Source organism: Furipterus horrens, unplaced genomic scaffold, assembly GCF_987537825.1.
Source record: "Furipterus horrens unplaced genomic scaffold, mFurHor1.1.pri manual_scaffold_1, whole genome shotgun sequence".
NCBI classification, from domain to species: domain Eukaryota; kingdom Metazoa; phylum Chordata; class Mammalia; order Chiroptera; family Furipteridae; genus Furipterus; species Furipterus horrens.
Window position 1 is genome coordinate 61,854,599 of NW_028327171.1, and position 18,551 is coordinate 61,873,149.

General features: G+C 38.4%; 1 long non-coding RNA gene across 1 annotated transcript; it reads left to right on the top strand.

The window, feature by feature from the left end:
- Positions 1-297: 297 nt before the first annotated feature.
- LOC150021212 (uncharacterized) lies at positions 298-17,686 on the top strand. The gene is made up of 3 exons (XR_016512775.1): positions 298-413; positions 14,160-14,226; positions 17,399-17,686. It is a non-coding gene; the product is annotated as an uncharacterized LOC150021212 (long non-coding RNA).
- The last annotated feature ends 865 nt before the right edge of the window (positions 17,687-18,551 follow it).

Sequence of the window (18,551 nt, forward strand, 5' to 3'; positions counted from 1 at the left end):
CAGGGTCCTACCCTTTCATTTCTGAGCGAAGGGAGCTCTGCCAGGTGAATAACTTGTGCAAGTTTCCAATGCTGACAGAGTTGACAGTCAAGGTCAAAACTACTCTGTGCCAAAGCCTATGATTTTGAAAAGCAAATAAGTTAAAATTAAAATAATGTTTCCAAAACACTAGAGGATGTATGGCAAGGTGGCATCTGATGTATTTCACAAACAGTTGCATAGGATGACATTTCACATGGACAGCAAGAAGGATGACTGGAAGGGTGGGGCTGGAGGAGCATGTGTGGCAATGGCTGGCGCTGATGGGTGACTGTGTGAGCATTCCTGTCAAGAAGAAAACTGCCTGCCTGTCTGAGAGATGGAGCACAAGCTGCTTGACTGAGGTTAAGAGCTCGGGAGTCTAAAACTGGCAGGTTTGAATACTTTTCTGTTGGGAGTGGGGGTAGATTGAGTGTCTTAGCAGTGCTTTAGAAAGATTTGCTTTGCAATATTGCCTAAAATAAGCTGGAAAGTAAGAGTCAATTAGAGGGCTATTGTAACCTTAATGAGAACCATCAGTGGTCTCCTTGAGAATGGTAGCAGGGGTAACAGGTAAGCAGGAAATTAAAGTGGTGGTGGAAGAGGGTTAATAAAGACACTCTTCTCAGCGATCCCGGTGGGGCTGTGCTCTACCAACAGGGACACAGTCATCCTCTGGAACTAGAAACAGCAGGCAGCTCTTAGCACCTCGAGACGTGAAGGGCCGAGGGCGAGAAGCAATTTCTGGACTCAGGGAGGGGAGCTGGACAGGGAGGCCATCTGGCAGGAGCTGCGACTCTGTGTGGAGGGACATAGCCAGCCTGCCATTACCAGCCAGGAAAATGGATACCCACCTTTCCCTCCTGCTTTCCCTCTCCTGCGAGTGCCCTTGGGCAAGAGAGCCCTTTGCCACTCTCCATACAGACCATTGTTTCTCGGCAGAGAACAGGGCAGAGAAGAGTAGAGGGTGGATGGACAGGGAGGGGGGCAATGGTGCAAATCTCATAACAAGAGGTGTGTTATGAGATTAGATCATTTATATGGCATGGTGACTGCCACACAGAAGAGACTGAACACTGGATGGTAATTATTACTTTTAATTGTTTTCCCTGCTTTGGTTGGCTTGCTCTCCTTGCGTCCAGCTCAGCTCCCTGGTCTCATGGCAAATGAAAAAGTTTTCAAATCCCTGCAGTAGCATGAGAAGTGACTCACTAAAAACTCAATTGAGTTTTTTGTCTGAAATCTTTGGCCTCTTTTTTTTTTTTTTTTTTTTTTTTTAAGGAAGCTTAAAATCATCTTTTTAAAACAACTTTTGTGATCTGTTTTATTGAAAGTTCATAACTGAGGAAAGGGGCTTGTTTGTTTAGATTGCTATGCAACAGGAGGCATTGAGTAAATGGTTTCTCAGCTTTTATTATTTTAAACTTCACACAGGAGAAAATCGATCCAAGTTTAAGAAAGAAAGAAGGAATGGAATATAGACTTTTGTGTTTTCAAAATTCAAAATGGCATTGCAGATAACAGAACCTTCAAACAAACCTTCACATTATGAAAGACTACCTTCACAATTCTCACTTTCAAGGTAAAATCAACAAAAAAATATGTCTTCATCTACCCCAAAGGATTTTTTTTCAGCCAGTTTATACACAGCATGGTAAATAATCACTGAAGGTAGAAAATGTATCACTTTCAAACAAGTATCAGCAATAAAAAAAAAAAAAGTTACGTGGCTCTGGAAGAATTATTTTTCAACCCCCCTCTTGGCCCTCAATAAACACAAAGCATAAGTAGGCAGAAGTAGCCAGAGGTGGAGAGAAGGGGGCAGATGCCTCCTCAAATTCTCACCCTATTTTAAGCTCAATCATCAGCTTTGCTAACAGAGCTTCAAATTCCCCATTGAACTATTATATTCATTATGCCAAGAGGTTTCTGGTTGACGTTCATGTTGATGCTGACTCTATCAGATTGGCAGCTTAGATGTAATTTCTGAATTTTCTATCCAAGCTGGCAGGGCTAATACGTATGAGTAAAGTTCCCCAACCTTGCTTAAATCAGACGGCTGAAAGCCAATGGTGGGGAAGGAGCGCAAAGGTTAGGAGAATAGTAACACTCAGTAGCAACCAGCAAAACAAACTTTTGTCTGGAACAAAAAAGCACTGCAAACAGCCATCAGCTCATACTGAACAATGTCTTACTGCTTTATCTAATAACAGAATATACAAAAAAGTATAAAGAAGGAAATAAAAATAATTAAAATACAACTACGCAAAGACTACTGATACTTTGATACATTTTCTTCCAGTTTTTTAAAACACATACATAGGCATATGCACATAAGATTGCAAAGAAATACAATGAATATTTTTCAAACTAAAACACAGAATTATTCCACACATCCAGAATTATGTCTTGCATTTTAAGCCTCACATTATATTTATCTATTTTCCCACGTCATTAAGTATTCTTGGTATGGCTATTTAAAAAAATTAGCTACACAATAATTAGTCCTCCAGATCTGACATAATTTATTTAAACAACCTTATATTTTTAGCATTAGTGTTGTTTCCAATTTTTACTGTGACAACTAATATTATGATGAATATTCTTGAAACAATATCTTTGTAATTCTCTCCATAGCATAAATTCCTAGAAGTAAAATTATTGTGTAAAAAGCACATGAATGTAGAGCCCAAGCTGCCATCTAGAAAGTTATGCAATCTCTTAGTCTTGTGGGCAGCCTATGAAAATACTTCATTACACCTCACCAATCCTGAGAATTATCATCTTTAAAACTCTTTGCCTATTTGAGAGGTGGAAAATGGTGCCTTGATATTTTAAAATTTTATTTTATTTTTCTGAGCATTTATTTGCTATGCCAATCCAGCTTTGCCATCTTTGAAAAAACTGATTTCGTTTTCAGTGGACTTTGGAATGCCGGCTCCCTTAGAAAAGTCCACTTCCATGGGACATGTGAACACAACCTTCTTACTATAAATGTACAAAATTCTTATCTACCTTCATTTTAATAATAACACCAAACAATGGATTCTTTCCTGTCACATTTTTTAATATAGTCATACCAGCTTTGAAAACCTGGTGCGCCCTGAAATTACCAGCACAGTCTGTGGCAAGAGATGCTGGTAGTTCTCCAACCCAGAATGGTAAGTGAGCATCTCTGTCACTCTTAACCCACAGGGTGATGGGACAGGGACATGGGACTGAATGACATGAGTATCCATCAGCAACATGACACTCATTCTTCCCTCACACTTCAGGGGTTCCTCATCTTCATGCCAGAACTCCTTTGAAAGCCAGGTGAAGTCTACAGATCCCCCTCTCACATTAATGCTTTAACAGTATAAAATAAAATACATATAATTATAAAGGAATCTAATTATACTGAAATTGTATTATCAAAATATTTAGAAACATCCATGGCATAGTAATATCTGTGCTTATTTATTAAACATGAAATAAAAGATCTATTGGTAGATGTAGAAATTACCATAATTGAAAAATGGTAATGAGGGTAAAGATATTTCATGATATTTATCACAACTGATATAATGAGAATATTTATTCTTTCTATTAGTGACAAAGTCCATATACTGCAAATACTGTTGTGATTTCATAAAGAAGGAAATGCTGTCTTTCAGTGGGAGGTTAGTAAAAGATGTAAATTTTTTTCCCATCATGGAATGCCTCCTGAGTTCTCTCCATGGACCCAAGGTCAAATGAAATGCCCTGAAAGCAGGAAATTATATAAATGCATTATCTGCACCTCCTCCCACTTCTAGAAATGTGACATTTTCTCTGGGCCCTATCCATTACTTTTTTTGCTCTAATTGCTACCATTCTGGGAAGCTGTTGGAACAGGGCAGTAGGGGTGGCCACAGTGGAAGATATTAGTCAAAGGGTTGAAGCCACTGTGTTAAAAATATTGTACTTGATGAAGTTGCAGACCTGATCACAAACCGTGTCTAGGCCTTCTTGCCATGCCTGAGAGTCAGACACTCAGGATTCTAGCTCCAGCTTTGCCACTAACCAGCTATGTGACCGGGAAAAAGCCCCTTGACGGCCCTGAGCCTCGGATTTTCTTAACTCAAAGAAATAATTTGAAAAAGACAATCTCTAAGTTCTTCCTTACAGCTCTCATGGTATTTGACTTTAGAACTTTAAAAAATATTCATTGTCTTGGATTAATATATCTTTCCAAGAGTTCTTTAACATCCAGCACGGAAAGCCTTACCTGTTTTTTGAAATAAAGTTTCTTTCTTTCTATGTCCTTGTCAGACCCCCTTTCTATTTTTTCCTCATCCTCCTTACAAAACTGGAACTCATTTTTCCTTAAGGCAAAATAATTGTTATGTTGATTCTAAAGCAAAGCTCAAAGTTCCTCAGGAGCTTCAGCTCAGTTCTGAATGCCTAGGACAGCCGCCCTCCTTTTCAGCCTTGGTTCTCAAGTTCCCCAGACTCTGTTCACAGAGCATCCTTCCTTCCTCAATAGCTAAGTTTTCCTGCTTGTGCTGTTTTCCCTGAGGCCTACGCCATGGACTTCTTAACTCCATATGTGGTTGCATTGAACAAGCTGAGTAAAGTACTCTGTTCTGCTCAAACACGGTTCACAAAGTAAATGTTTCTCATGGGTTTTCCTTCCTAATCGCCCAACATTTTTAAACACTTAGCATTCTGCTCTGTTCAAGTGGTCAAAGCCAGATTCAGGGAGAGCCTAAGTAAGCTTCAGGTGTCAGAATGAACAGGAGTGCTGGGTGAATGAGGGGGCCTGGCAGGAGCTCCGTGAGCTCCGTGAGCTCCTTGGGCTCTGAGAACACTACCGAGACTGGAGAGGTGCAGAGACAGCCCTGCCCTTGGCAAGCCCAGGCAGGGATCTCTTTGATGTGAAGTATTGCTTGATATTGCTTTGTGTGTCTGCATTTGTCCTTGGCAGGCAGAAGGCAGTTCCTTTCCAACAATGAGGTGCCCTTGTGTATTGCTGCCATCCACTGATGCATGCAAGCAGCTTCCAGGGTGATGGGAGGTGGGAGGCGGGGTGAGGCTGGGGCTGGCTGTGGGGGTGGGGAGGAAGCTCAAGGAGAACCCAAGTGCCAAGGATGTCAGCAAAGAAGCTGAGACTGGCCTGGGAGTTCGCACCAGGGTTCTCAAAACATTTTACCTTGAAGCGGAACAATTTGAGAGGGATACAGAGTAATTAGGAGCAAAATATTGAGTTATTTCCTTTGATTAAAACACAAACAGGTTTAGAAATATGGATGGCAATTGCTTCAAGTTAGCCTGGGTCAAATAGTGCCTTGTTAACAATCACAGTTGTCTTGACTTCTCGTAGGTTCTATAAACATTATTAGTGTTGCTCTCTAAATATATCCAGTTCTTCCCCCTTTCATGCACAAGGTGGATAGCAATTCCTGGTCTTTTTGTGGTTCAATAGGACCATATGACTAGTTCTAGCCAGTGAGTAGACGTGACATGGGTCTCTTCCTGGCTGGGCCAGTGAATTACTGATACAAGACCCTCCAGAGCTCTCTTTAGTCTCTGAAATGGAGACACCGGTGTTTGAGATAAAGCTTCTCCATCATCCCAAGTCTTTAAATATCTATAATGTCAGAGTCCCCCTGCCAACCCACTAGGGACAAGTAACATGAGCAAGAAGGCAACATTTTTGGTTTAAGAACAGTGAGATTTGAAATCTGTGAACAGCAGTATAAGCTAAGCTATTGTAATTGCTGAAGGCCCAGAAGACTCCTTTCCTTGGCTCTTGCACTCACAGAGAGTAGGTGTTGAATTATACTAAACTGATCCTCCCCTTTCTTGGAAAAGCATCCCCATCTTGTTAGGCAATAGAAACTTTCACAGCCAGGGGATTTCTCTAGGGAGTAACATTGTAAATCGACTGTCTATGACTGCATCTCAGTCTTAAGCTTCAGGAAACCCAAAATGTTGTAGTTAAGAGCTAATGTCTCAGAAGATACAGGGTGCTAATTGAGTCTTGCTTAGCCTAAAGTGAGTAAAGAGAGAAATTTCATAACTTTTATAATGGTATATTGTTAAAATTGTTTCATTTTATTATTAGTTATTGTTGTTAATCCCTTCTTGTGTTTCATTTGTAAATTAAACTTTATCATAAGGATGTATGTATAGGAAAGAACAGTATATATATAAGGTCTGGTATTATCTGCAGCTTCAGGCATCCACTGAGGGTCTTGGAACATATTCCCCACATAAGATGAAACTACTATTATCCCAAGTTTTCTACAATGAATATATAATATTTTTGTAATTAGGAAAGAGTGTTTGTTTTTAAGGTAGAGGAAAGAGGGGACTTGAGGACAAGTCCTGCACCGAGATAGACTGAAAGACGTACAGATGCCCTTGGTGGTGCAGAAGGACCTCTGACTTGAATTTATTTTCTTTCATCCCATAAGGTCTTGTCTTCGAATAACTCTTACCCTCTTCTATGCAAGTTTCATTGTCTCCTGTTCCTGTCAATTCAGCAAAAGAAACAGAAGCCATTTTAGGTACCTCAAGTAGAAAGGAATTTAATACAGGGGATGGGGTGCTACCAAATCATTGGAAGAGCTGGAGACATGTAAGTGGGGAGGCCTGTTAGACAAAAATATCACGCCACTTGTAGTTTTTGAGGTTATAACCCTGTAGCAGGGGAACCAGAGGTCAGGAATCACTATCAACACCCAGAGGTCAGAAAACTGCTGCCAATTTCACAGTTGTCCCACATTTATGAAGCTGGTCACCTGACAGTCGGAGGAAGTCTGTCCACAGCAAAAATTCATTTCTGCCAGAATGTGCCACTCCTGTAGAAACAAAAGTGGCCTCCACCTGCATTTCACCTTCCAAATCTCATGGGAACATCTCAAACCCTGACAGCAAGGGAGTCTGAGAAACGTAGTTGTTAGCTTCCTGACCCTGTGACACAGTGAACATGCAGATATGAGTACTGAGTGCCAACAGAGCATCTGGTTCATCCCTTGTCTGTTCCCTGTAACATGTCAGACATTCTCAATAATTTTCTTAGAGGGCTTCCCTGGTCATGTATTTCTGTATAGCCATTGAAAATATTGTTGTACATTTATTATATCCTAACACCATGTTAGGCACTTCAGAGTGTGCAGAAGTGATAGCCTGGTTCAGATCAGCTGACGCCTCATCTGCTCATAAACACATGTTCAATGTCTATCAGGTACTCAAAAAAACATTGCTAGCTCCTCATTATCTACCAAATAAAGTCCAAGTGTCTTCATTTAAAACATAACAGACTCTCCAAAATCTGACCTCAACTTACATTTTCAGCCTCACTTTTTTACTTAATGAGTTTATGGAACAGGAACACTGGATTGTTTTCTCTTCTTTATACATACGCCTCTTTTTTCTGCCACCAACACTTTAGCTACACTACAATGTCCTTCTTTCTATCTCTCTATGTCAAAACGTTGTTGATCCCTTAGTGTCCAGCTCAAGTGTCACCTCTTCTATGAAGCCTTTCTCGATGCCATACAACTGGAGATAATCCTTCATATCAGAATCCCCAGCACTTGATCTGGATTTCTTCCATGGGATTTAAAACAGTCCATCTTTTATTACAGCTTTTTGTATAAATATCATTTCCTCTCTAGTAGACCATGGTCCATAACAGAGCAAGGATTATTTCTTATTTATTTTTGATCCCCTTTAGTACCATAGTGTTTATTGAGTGGATAAATTTACACCAGAAGACAGTTATACTCCCCAAAATTTTATAACTAATAGCAGGAATATTTTAAAAGGCAAATCACTCTCTGTTTCTTAGCACATGAAATCTGAAATTCTTTATCCAGAATTTCATACTCCCAGCTAACTGATATTCCACCTCTTAATTCTTTAACTTTTTGTGAAAATAAATAAGCTTTTTTTTGTTCTTCTTACATGTCTTGTTCATCTTTTATTTTCTGTTTTTCTTGCAACTAAGTATGTAATTTGTGTGAGGTTATTTTCCATATGTTACTAAACCCCAAATAAGATGGAAATGCCTCTTTAATATTCATAACAATAAAAAACAATTTTCAAATTATGTTTGTTTCTAATCTAAACCAACCAATTAATGCAAACTATGTAGCTTGATTATAAATTATGAAGAATATATTTCACAAATATATTTTAAAATTTTAAGTTAGGAAGCCCCATTCACCAACTCTTTTTATTTAGTAACACCTCCAATTATAAATAAGTCATAGACATTAATCCTTTTTATCAAACAAAATATCTTAAACATGAAATTAGACACAAAGCACTATAATTTAATTCTGTTTTTCCCACCCAGTGCAGAATTTTCCCTTTATTAAAAGAACAGTGATGTAAATGGTCTGGTTTCCTTTCTTAGATACTTGTTTTATGGTCCCCTTCCCCTGGCTGGTTCACAAGATCTTCAAGGGAAATTACACCTTCGCTCTCATGAACCTTTCCACTCTAGTGCCAAGCCCATTGCACCTAGCATTCCAGTCTTCAAGCAAAAATATTCAAATATTGCTTATTTCAACTAATTACTACTGAAAACAGCATGAAATAAGTTGTGATTGGTTTCTTTGTGTAAAGCTGTCCCTCCAAATATTACTAAGTAACTGCCATTCACTGTTCAATGAAAAAAAATTTTTTTCCCTAAATTGTTCTAAATATATAGCTAAGTCTATTATAAACAATAACATGGTCTGGGGCTATAAAATGAGTAGACTCATACCCAGCAACAGAGCTACATAAATCTGGGCTATACATACTATCATTGAGATAGAGACAAAATGTTAGGGGAATATAGCAGAATGATCCCTTCTTCCTGGGGCTCATCTTCACCAGGCATATGTGTTGGTTAGGCTTCTGAATTTATAGAAGGAGCACTTAAACCTCTTTTCTCACTAGTTGGTTGTTGAAGCATATATATATATATATATATATATATGCCAATATCAGCAATGCTCCAGGTAGGCTTGGGCTGGAGATTATTGCCTTAAACTCCCTGTGGTCCCATTCTTATTCAAAGTTCAATTGTGAGATGTAATATTTATGAAGGAGTGATGTAAGGGGATTGCTATCTATATGTTACTCTAGATAGGCTAAGTGTTACCCTCGGATTAAACCAGATCATAACAGGACTGAGCACTTGACGTATTGCTTTGATTCTTTTTTATTTTTTTATTTTTTTTATTGATTATACTGTTACAGTTGTCCCAATTTCTTTTCCCCCTGCTCTCCCCCTCCAGTTGCCCCCCCCCCCAGTCCATGCCAATTGGCTGTGCATATAGTTCTTCTCAACATCTTCCTGTCTACTCCACTCCCTCCTACTATGCTTCTTAATTCCTGCATCATCTCCCTCCCTTTTCCCCCTTCCCCCTCCCAGCTGACCTCCCCCCAATATGTTCCCTGTACTTATAATTCTTTTTCCCCTCTTGTTGCCTATTCAGTTTGTCTTTCTTTCAATTCCCTAGCTTCTGCTGTTGGTTGTTGTGATACAGTTTTCATTTTAATGTTCGTAGTTTTGATCTTCCTTCTAAACAAGTTCCTTTAACATCTCATATAACAGTGGTTTGGATCTAACAAACTCCTTCAGTTTTACTTTGTCCTGGAAACACTTTCTCTGCCCTTCTATCCTGAATGACAGCTTCACTGGATAGAGTAATCGTGATTGTAGGTTTTTGATTTTCATTACTTTGAATATTTCTTGCCAGTCCCTTCTTGCCTGTAAAGTCTCCTTTGAGAAATCTGCTGATAGTCTAATTGGGACCCTTTTGGACATAATTCTTCTCTTCTCTCTTGCTGCTTTTAAGATTCTCTCTTATTTTTAATTTTTGACATTTTGATGATAATGTGTCTTGGTGTGGTCCTCCCTGGATCCAGCCTATCTGGAACTCTCTGTGCTTCATGGACCTGTAAGTTCATTTCCTTCCCCAAGTTAGGGAAGTTCTGCTTAATTATTTTTTCACATAATATTTCAATTTCTAGTTCTTCTTCACCCTCTGGCAATCCTATAATTCAAATGTTCATTCGCTTATAGCTGTCCCAGAGATTTCTGAGCCTCTCCTCATATTCCTCACTTTTTGTTTCCTCTTTCTGCACTGGTTGACTGTTTGTTCCCTCCCTATGTTCTGATTTGTTGATTTGATCCCTGGCTTTCCCTTCCTCACCACTTGTCTTGTATGTATTTTTGTTCATTTAAGCAGGACTAGCCTTCATTCCTTCCCTGTCTTGATTCAGCCCCACTGTTAGGTCTGTAAGCTGCCTTATGACTATAGCTCTGAACTGAGCCTCAGAAAGATTTGTTATTTGTTCATCGGTCAAGACCTTTATTTGTTTTTTTGTTAGCTGTGTGATTGGTATTTCAATCATTAATTCTGCCATTCTGACCATTTTGTTTATCTTTCCTTCTTGGGTGGGGCGCTGTCACACCTCCTACTCTATATTGGGCAGAGCCCCATGTGCTTGTCACAACCTGGTGCCCTTTCTCACTACACTGTGGTGCTTTGCGTGGGGGCAGGGGTCCAAGATGGATTCTTGCTGTTACTCTCCACTGAGGAACCAGACTGTGGGGTCTGTGTTCCCTGGCATTGGAATTGCAAGCCGACGGGTCTGGTCTGCAGCCAGGGCTGGCTCCCAGGCGCCTCTCTCCTCCCCCCAAATACAGGCGTCTGCTGACCGGGTCCCGCTGTTCACTGCTGTAGCTGCCGCCTCCAGCACAGTTTGATCTTTCTCAGCCAGGGGTTTGCAGTTCCTACCCATCTGGACGAGCACTACTTGTTTATGACTTCATACGCTGGACTTCCATATAGCTTTATTTTCTGAAACTTCTTATTATTTTTGGTTTTGCAGTAGTTGTAGTCCTTCTTAGTTGTGGAGGGAGACAGAGTGTATTGGTCCATGCCTCCATCTTGTCTGGAAGTCTACTCCTGATTCTTTATAGACTTGCATTCTCCATAGACTTGCGTTCTCCAAATCCATGTGTTAGCCTAAGCATTAGCCCATGGAGAGAAACATGAAGTTCCATGGAATATGATGGAACTTGCTGCTGCATTTACTGTGGGACCAATGCTTAGGACATAGTCTGAGTTATTACATAGCATCCTCATTTTGAAGACATCCAGGAATGAGGTTGCTCAACTTCGGGAAAACTGTTCATATCATGTGTAGAAGACACTAACCCAAACCCAACCCAAGGTCTTTCTTGCCCTCCTTTCTTTACAAAGGCCAAAAAGACACATGCTTACTTTCTAGCCTCTTATAAGGATGGGTGTTCATAGGGTCCAGTTCTGGCCATGAAATATAGAAGGAAGCCCGCAAGAAAGCTTCTTGGATAGCTATTACTTTCCTGATGAAAATTCCATATGGAAGAGAGAGCTCTGTCCTTACTTCTTCTCTCTGCTTTGGTCAGGATGTGATGTTGAGGTTCAGCAGCTCACTTGAGGCAATGAGGCTACAAGAGTGATGAAGAACAAGTAGAGATGACAGAAAAAGCCTGGATCTTTGATAGCATGAATGAACAACTGCCCACTTCTGAATTTCTTAACTGAGAATAATAACCACTAATTCATTATAAATGATTATTAGTTTGGTTTTGTGTGACTTGCAGCCTAATATATCTAACCAATAATTCAACAACTAGATTAATTTTTATTTTTTGGATTATTTTAAGTCTTGTAAACATGCCTCTGCCTTAGCTTTGGTGACCAGGGGGTTACAAAATTGTAACTTATGTCTACCATGAGACTGTTTTATCTGTTAATTTTTATCTCTGGATTTTGTCCTTTTTACCCATGTTTTCCTTTCACCCTGACTCTAAGTATTTATTTTGTTATTTTGTATTACATGCATTTTAAAAGTCAAAATTTTTTTCTAGAACATATAAACAAACCAAACTCAAACTCTAAATTGAGAAGTAGTTGTTTCAATAGACTTCACAGAGGGACAACATCTGTGCCTCACTCTTTTGTTACTTGCACTCAGTAATTCCAATAATTCCTGAGGTTTTAACTGGAGGGAATCAGTAAGCAGTGTAAAAAATGACCTATTCAAAACTGTATCTCTGTGAAATTCAGAACTCTTAAGATCTTAAACTAGGGCAAACACAGACTTCAGGAGATCTTCAACCCTCTTGGCATAAATAAAATTTTGTACACACAAATGTATGTTTTCTTGGGCGAAAGTCTAAGGCAGTCTATTATTCCAAAAAAGGTTAAGAACCTCTGGGCTAATTATATTTACCCTTTTGAGTCCCCCTCCTCCAAATCGCCATTGTGATTCATTTGGGTTTTTGCTTTTTTGTCAAGACCCTAAATTTCTGTCAGAATACTGATGTGTGCTTCATTCTGGGAGTGCATACTCAGTAAATATTAGTTGACTTGCGTTGATATTTAATTATTTACAATACATTGGTGTCTGGTACGGTAGTCTCTGGTTGATCATTCTAGAAGCTCTGAATCCATTGGCGGCATCCCAGTGGGCTTGGTGTGTTGTAGACACACAAATCAAAGTACTGCAAGGGAAGAGAACAATAATTCCCTTCTAAGATAATGCATTTTTCATGAGAAACAGGTCATTACAGAACTAATGCCTAGTGCTTGCTCTCATTCTACCTCTTCATTGTTTCTCTCTTGTCAAATTATTTTGTCTCCTTCATTTCTTATGGTGTTTCCCCTATGCTTTATTGTGCTGAATTTGATTATCTTACTATCTCCTTTTTTATAATATATTAAAATAATTTCTACATAATATGTATCTCTGAACTATTTTTCTTGTGTATCTGACTCTTGTTCCTTTTTCATTACATGGCATCTGTCTCTTCGTTAGCTGTTGTACACTATACTGTCACGTCCCTGTTGATACATCGTACAGATCTTCTCAAACTTATCATTTCAATTCCCAACACATAAAAAGACAATGCTCATATCCTGTTTTTCTATGATACTCTGATTCCTGCTGAAGATTTAATTTTACTGCCCATTGTAATATTTTCCTATTCCCTTTTACATCTGTCAATATAGAGCCATTAATTTACTTGTACCAATTTTCTGTTCTGTTGTGCAAATTCTGTGGCAATTTCCTCCCAAATGATGGGCTAAAAGTGATAAATCCATCATATTTTCTGAAGCAACCTTCTCTTTCATTAAAATCAGGAATGGTTTAAGAAAGCCAGAGATTTTCAAGGAATGAGATTTCTGTCATGAAAAGGAGTGACTCCTTTGGGGGAAACAATATATCAGTGAAAAAACTTCTTTCATGCTTTTGTTGAGAGGTTTGTGTGTGTGTGTGTGTGTGTGTGTGTGTGTGTGTGTGTGTGTGTGTGTTTTAAGCAGCTAAGTTACAGTTTTTATCAAAATTTAATTACATGCAGAGAGTAAACATCTGGAAAACATCCTGGGTAATCAGCATGAATTTATATGGTGAATTGGAGACATATCATATGCTAGAGTTTAGAGATTGCAATCTTAATGATCTGTACATTATTCATAAAAGTCTTTGTTTTAAATCTGTTTTTAAGAAGTAATTAGAATTCAAGGCATTTATGAGACAGGAAACTTAACACTTTATTTCTTATTTTATATATATCTCCCTCAGGACATGGGGTTGTTGGAAGAGGGAGTTAAGTATTCGTTTGTGTTTTAGTGTGTCTGCTTTTTTCTTTAACTCATTTATTTGTGAAATGTAAGAAGCGGTGGGGATCCTAAGTGAGGCGAGTAAGCTGGAAAACAATATAACTTGAAAATCACTCAGGCGTGAAATCCCCTTGAACTAAGGAATGCTTCCAACATTAAGTTCTCTATGAGCATAAACTATAAATGATAACATTTCAAAATTAGTTTTTGAAGGAAGGTTCACAATAGGAAACTTGATCATCTAAAGTTAGCCAAACTTACCTCTTTCTTAACCTAAGATAATAGTCTACAACCCTACCTAATATGACCTAAAAAATAATAGATTGCATCTCACCCCTATGGTAACTTGGCTTGAGCCCCAAAATTAATAAATACATGACACTCAGACTTGCATCCAAAAAATAGAAGTGTCATTCTTTCTTATAAGCTGTCACAGTGTGGTAAGCCTCTGTGGCTCTGTAATCCTAATTAATGTTCATCGTTTTCACTGTGTTCCAGTGTGAAAAATGCAGAGCAGCCATACTCTGCTGGGAATAGGGCTTTCAAGAAGCTGCCGTTTCAGAAGGTGTGTTTCAAACTTTCTATTCTTAGTCTTTCGTTCTAAAAGGGATGATGTGTCTTCACTCTGTTAAACTGATAACCTACAGAATTAAACAGCTGAGACAGGAAAGAAAAGTTAACCCAAGGAAAATGCTTGTTTTTATTTTTTTATTTTACACAAGAGTTGTATGGATATAGACCAGAAAATGCTAGAGGTAGGAGAATAATAATAAGTAAATGGTAAAGCGAAGGAAGGGCGAGGAAGAGATGAAGGTGTAGAAAATAATGGAAAGAGAAAAAAAGCAACACAAAAAGGAGAAGCAGGTGACAGGGTTGCATTCAGACTTTTATGAGCCCTGGAAACTTGCTTCTAAGAAAATATTGAAAATTAGATTTCATTACTGCATTGGAATAGAGATGAATATACTTCTATTGTGTATTAAACTATTTTTCAACCTAAAAGTTATTTTTTTCCCTCTGATTTTAAGAGAAATAGAAACATTTTTGTGTGCTTCTAAAAGTATTGTAAATCAAAGCTCTGTGTCCATGGTAGCTAAGTCAGCCCTACAGAGAGTGAGGGGGAGCACTGTGCTCAGAAGTGAGGGGCACAGCTAAAATTAACAACATAAAAGTTCAATAGGCATATATATTTTTGTATCTCCACCAACTAGATCTAAATTATGCATTAAATTATTCCTAATCATGCCAGCTAAACTTTATTGAACAGTTAACATGCGCTAAGCACATTACTTGCTTTACCTCCCTCATTCCACACAATAACCCTGAAGTTAAGCAGAGTAAGATGTACTTTGAAGTGTTAGGGTCCCCCATGTGCACTTGTTCCTTTGAAGGCTCGGTACCAAATTTTTAAGAGGGCCTCTCAAAACTGTGTATTCTTGGAATTTTATTAAAACATGAGTCTTCCCATACAGATAGACAGACTGAATGTATACCCCCAATTCACAGTTGAGCTCATTGAAACACAGAAAGGCTAAGTGATTTGCAGAATGGTTAAGATAACAAGCCTATTTGTCAAAGGATAAACTCAGGGAGATAGGTTGACAAAAAGTCTTGAGTGAGAGGCTAGAATTCAGAATTGGATCCAATCATAAGTGTAAGATGCACAGAATGCCATCCTCATTTTATTTTTCCCAGGTAATATCTTTAAATTCCCGGGCTTTATTTGTTCCCCACTGGTGGGTGACCACAAAATGTATAGCTTCAGCTGTTTCAGTTAAGATGTTTTCAACTGTTGTTAACAAGACTCTCACCCAAATGATCATAAAAGATACAGAACTGTCACAGCAGAGGCAGTCCAGAAGCCTCCAAGGTGGCTGCTGCACAGATTCAACAATATCCTCAGGGTTCTCTTGGTCTTAGCTCTGTTGTCCACAGAGTTGGCTTAATCCTGTGGCTGGGTTATCTTTGTGGCTGTAGGAAAGTTGTCAGGATCACCAGGACTGCAGGCTTCCTCATCCTAATACATTGGAGAGGAGAAAGCCTGGATTCCCATATCTTTCCCAGAAGCCTCTGGTGACTTTCACTGATGGAAATCAGATCACATACCTATTCCTGAATCAGTTACTGGCAAGTAGGATTACTTTGAGATCAGTATTTTTAGATCAATCAGGCCCATCTTTGAGAGGAGGTCTATTTCCCAAGTCACATTGAGAGGGGAGTGGAAAGGGTGTTGGGGTGTCAACAATAATGTCTACTGTGTCAGCTCCAGACCTCATGCGATGAGTGCCCAGTGGGGGTCTCCTCACCTTACTGGTCACAAATTCAGGGCAACATGTCCAAAGTTGAACTCACAATAGAAACTGTTACTTATCCCACATGCCTTGTTTTGATCAGAAATACAAAACTAGAACTCAGAAAGCAATCTTCAAGTTTTTTCAGTCTCTCACTCTTCAAGTTTTTTCAGTCTCTCACTCCCCACCTTATACCCAGTCAGTCATCAACACTACCCACCTGTAGTATCCTTGGCTTCACCCTATTTTACACCCTTATCAGTCCTTACTTGAATTATAATATCCTCCTGTGTGGCCATGCTAACTCAAGTTTTCTTTGATCCATGTCCCCACTGCTACCAGAACTATGTTTCTAGATGGAATAATAAAGAAAGGGAAGAACATGCCGCTAGTTTATATAACTTATTTTAGTAGTTTCCCATTAGCTTCTGGGTATGGTTCACTTCTTTATTTATGCAGCAAATACTTATTGGGGGTTTCTATGTATCAGTTCTGAGCTCGGTGATGTGGATAAAAAAGGTTGAACAAAATATATGGGGTCCCTGCTATCATAGAAGTTTACAGTGTAGGGGACTCTAGGTGGAGTGTAACAGAAGTTACATGTGAGGATGTCCTGATCCACACAGCATAGCCAACTTTATATCCTCAAACGTTAAAATTTCTGTGCACCTTATTTTTCCTTTTTTAAATTTTTATGTTATTTATTTATTTTTAGAGAGGAGGGATGGGAGGGAGAAGGAGAGGGAGAGAAACATCAATGTGGAAGAAATACATCAATTGGTTGCCTCTCACACACCCCAACTGGGGACCTGGCCTGCAACCCAGGCATGTGCCCTGACTGGGAATCAAACCAGCAACCTTTCAGTTGGCAGACCTGCACTTAAACCACTGAACCACACCACCCAGGGCTTACTTTTTATTTTAACTATAGTTTATTTATACCCTGCCTTGGTTCCCCAACTCCAAATATTTGGGGTTGCCTGATGCATAGTAAGAATGCAAAAAATGTCTTGATCACTTTTACAAGTTAAAAAATGAGACCCAGAAAATTTAAAACTTTGACCAATAAAAACCAGAAATTTCCTCTGAAAGCTGTATAAAGTTGGAAGAGTTATCATGAAAGATGAGGCCCTCACCACAGGAAGTATCTAGGGGCAGGCTGGGAGTTGGGGGGTCATAGAGTACCCTTAGGCTAGTGATTATAATCCTTTAAAGAATTTCTTAAATATATTTATAGTAATTTTATCTCTGAAGTTCAAGAGTTTAGATATTTTAGAGAATTTTTGGTCAATATCTATAAATGTTTAAAAAAGAAGTTTAATAGGTTCTAGGCAAATATATATTCTAATAAGAATCCAAAATTATCTTTAACTACAAAATGTAAATTTGCCTTTTTGAATATAAATGTGGTAAAATAAAAAAAAACACATTTTGAATGTTTTCCAGAAAATGAGTTTTAACTGAGCAAGTTTTTCTGAATGCTCTGAGAGACCAACACACCTGCAGGAAATCTGATGGAGTCAGCCAGAGTTGTCAATGAAACCAGAATTAACCTTGAGGAATATGTAAATATATGGATGCCTCTAATGAGTATGCTAAAATCATGTGAAATATCTCTCATTAGCATCAACAAATATCTGTTAGGCTTATTATGTAGACAAAATAAAGAGGATACATAAAAGTATTAAATAACCAAAAGCTGAATGTTGCCTCAGCTTGCTCCTTGGATTATTAAATGCAATTTTTATTTAATTGGAGTCCATTACATTTTACTGAACATTTTTCCTCATAATTATAATAAAAATAATTGTGGAAACTTGTTGCTTATTTTGACTGTGCAACCAAAATTTCTGGAATACATTTTTGTATAGAACAGGATGAAATTATACTTAAAAAACAAAAAATCCTTTGAAAACATGTTGATAGAATTTACCTCTCCTGAAAACCATTTGGTCTATTCCATGACATCTAGTTGAATAATGTTGTAAACATTCAGCTTTATTATGACTTAAACAGATTTTTGTAGACTCTATAATGAGTATTTTTCCTACCTCTCTAGAAATGTTAGAGAAGTATCTAACCTACTCAAAGCTCATGAGATATGTTATTATTTTTGTAAAAGTACCTAGTTAGATGCCTCCTTTCCAGGCATTTTCTGCTTCATGGAAATGAGCTGTGAAGACCCACAATTCAACTCTCAATTATAAACAAAGCTTACTTGTCTTAAAACGTTGTCAAGGAAGAATTCTATCTATCAATATCTTTTTAAATTGTGCCTAGTATTTTGCCTTGTCTTTTTAGAAGACACAGCTTGTTAACAGCAGAACTCAAATACTATACTTAGAAAGACAGTCCAAGTGGAAGGACCCAAGGTAAACAGAAACTTCCAAAAATTTTAAGTAACAAAGCACAGACAATTGATGTGTTTCATTGAGTTGCCACATCATAGGCTCATAGTAAATGATTGCAACATGGCTCAAGATCCACGCATAGAGTTTCTCCTATTACCTGACACAACGTGGACACACACGTCACACTCAGATCTTTGCCTTCACTACAGAAAGTAAACAGTGTAATGACATCATTCACAGCCAATCAA